A 3348-nucleotide genomic window follows, 5' to 3' on the forward strand; every position below is an offset into this window, starting at 1 on the left:
CCCAGAGCTTGTAGGGTCCGGTCCTGTCCGGGTGGTGTCTTGTCCGGGGGTCCCTGTGATCGCTATCACCAGGGACATGGGGGAAGGGAGATTACAGCCTCCCCGTGTGGTCCAGACGTCCGTTTTTTGCTACATGCCTGGACCATACAAGGAGACTTTATTCTACCCCTCCACCTCTACCTGGTTACAGGTGTCACAGTCAGCCCCCCCGGACAGGACACCCCCGGACAGGACGCTACAAGCTCCAAAATGCAGAATTTGATGTCCGGTCCGGCGGTTTTGTCCTAGTCCGGTTTTTACCCATACCCTTAAAGTCTCATAGCATCTTTGATCACCCATTAGAACGCAGTGTATTATATATGTATATGTAGTATACTACTACAGTGGTGTTGGAGCAGAACCCGTGTTCAGTGGTTTTAGTACGATATCCGTGTTTAGTTATGACATATGATTAGGGTGGGACTGTAGTGGTTACACTGTGCCCACAATGGTCAGTATAGAGATGCAATGGCTACAATGTTCCAGTTATGGTCAGGATGAGGCTATGATTCATTCAGAGTGGTTTTCAAGTGTGTCCCAATTCAGTGGGCATAGCGGGGCAGTGTTCCACGTAGTGGTGAGATAGGGTGTGGTAGTAACAGACACTTGAACATAAAGCCAGTCTGTTACAGAAGTCATTATACAGTTTGTACCACACCACGGCAGAAAACCCGTCATATCCAGCTATGAGTAGGACTTAGAGGGAGATTCATTCTGCCAGAAATAGCAGCATTGAAATGATTTAATTATAGGAATTTGCTGGGCAGATACAGTGGAAACATATATATACACACACACGTTACACAGAGACCAGAAGCAGGAATTGTGCTGTGGAGGACAAATCTGTGGACAAACAGAGCCCTCTAGTGGACAGTGACAGCAACAACAGCACTTAACCATTTTTTTTTATATTTACTTAAGCTGTTACTGTAAATGACGTCATTCAAGACAAGTTCAATAAAAAATTACTCTGCTTATTCTTATTTATACATCTATATGTCTGGTATACTAGAAATAAAAAAAGCATGTTAAGAATCACATTTATGATTCGGGCAGTGCGGACGGTGTAATGGTTACCGCCTCACAGCACTGAGGTTATGGGTTCGATTCCCACCATGGCTCTAACTGTGGGGAGTTTGTATATTCTCCCTGTAATTGCGTGGGTTTCCTATGGGTACTCCGGTTTCCTCCCACAAACCAAAAATATACAAGTAGGTTAATTGGCTTCCAAGAAAATTAACCCTAGAATGTCTGTGTGCGTGTACATGTGGTAGGGAATATAGATTGTAAGCTCCACTGGGGCAGGGACTAATGTGAGTGTTCAAATATTCTCTGTAAAGCGCTGCGGAATATGTGTGCGCTATATAAGAAACTGTAAATAAATAAATTAACTACTAGCTTATATATATATATATATATATATATATATGTGTGTGTGTGTGTGTGTCTCCTTTATATTTATCTATTCCTTCCCGAAACACACTTTTTTCCCAATCCCGTCACTTTCTCCCCACCACTTTTTACACGCCCCTTTCCCCTCTTTTTACTCTAACACCCGCCTGTCCATCTCCCTACACCCCTACTCTGTGACACAGCTCCTAACGGAACATCTATCACTGTGATGCCACTGATCCCGAACACTGTTGCACTAGCCGTCAGGGGATCGACTCCTTGCCCTTATACAGTACATTTCTGATGTATGGGTGCTTCAACTCTCTCATGTGCATCACTGACACAGGGAGGAGGGGGCCAGAGGTTATACCAACTGTCATTACATTTCAGTGTAATGACATCATTACACTGAATCATTTCACCAGTACAATTTATTATATAGAAACAAAACATAAAATACAATTTAAATTACAGCTGTACTTCTGTAGAGAGATGACAGCTACTGTATTAGCACAAAGCCATAAACAGATGCATTGACAATTAGGGAAGTTTCTCTATATAAATTACGATCTGCAATGTGAAGTTTTTATTAAACAGCTAATTCAGCTCTACTTCGGATAGGTCATGCCCTTGGCTAGTGCTGGATTCCAAACTCCACTGTTAAATCTGCCGAATGGAGAAGCCCTATTTGTTTCCACTCTTGTTACCCTCCCATATTATGCATTGTCACACATCAGGCTTCCAGCCAACTTTACCTGACACGGCGCTGCTGCTTCCTGACATTTGAGGCTCTTGTGGGCCACTAAAGACTCAATCAAGTAGGTAGTCGCAGGATCATTTCTCATATTGCTGTCAGCTGACTCTGATCACCAACCAGAAGCTACTCTAGGATCTGCTGATCCAAGGAGCCTATCGGGAGACAGAGCTCCCTATTTAAGGCTGTTCTGGTGAGCAGACCAGTGTCAGAACAACCTCACTCCTGTGACCTGCTAATGGCCGCTATGCCTTGGTATGGTTGCTAGTTGTGCTCCTGTTTGCTAGTTCCAGCTAGCAGTGGTTGTTTGCAAGTACCAGTATGTATTCTATACAGTGCACTAAAGTCTGCCAGTGCCCGTGTACATTCTACACAGTGCAGTGTACAAGTACTAGTATCTGTGCTAAGCAGTGCACTTCAGTCTGCAAGGACCAGTAACCAGCTTTACAAAAAAATGAAAAGAGGAGATAATGCCCATAGCAACCAATCATATTCTGTCTATTGTATTCTCGGATGCAACAGAGAAATGATAGACAGAATCTGATTGGGGTTGGTGCATTTCACTTTCATTGAGAAGCAGTAGTAGCGTTGGACAATGGACCTTATTTTGGTCTGTTAGCAGCCAGTGTTGGTTTGCACGGGGACCGATGTTTGCCGTTTGCGCAGGCGCAGCCGCATCGCTGCGCATGTGCATACGCCAGGTGCATGCGGTCATGGCGAACAGACTCTCACTGGGTGCACGCACCCAAGGCTGTGGCTGGAGGGGCGGCGGCGGAATAGTCGCGCTCATGGAAACGCCCAGCATTTCATTGGCGTTCCCATGTGAATGCTGGGCATTCCCATGGTAATCGGGCCATGACATCGGTGCCGGGGGCGGACAGCTGACATCACCGGATGTTTATGTTAAACATCCATTCGCAGGCCCTGGGTGAGCGTACCACCATTTGCAGGGTGGGTTCTGGTTGACTCACAAGGGTGCGAATTCGCATCTGAGCAAATCAAACAGAATAACCACCAATGTCTGATCAATATTTTCCATTATTTTTGATCAATGGCTGATGGATCCCAATCCCACTCATTTTGTCCATAACGCACCAAGTAGAACCACAGAATTGGTCAATCGAGTTTCTGAATGAATGGGAAATATTAAAGTGGACTTTTGA

The sequence above is a fragment of the Crinia signifera genome, chromosome 7 (assembly GCF_055691185.1).
Source record: "Crinia signifera chromosome 7, ASM5569118v1, whole genome shotgun sequence".
Lineage (NCBI taxonomy): Eukaryota > Metazoa > Chordata > Amphibia > Anura > Myobatrachidae > Crinia > Crinia signifera.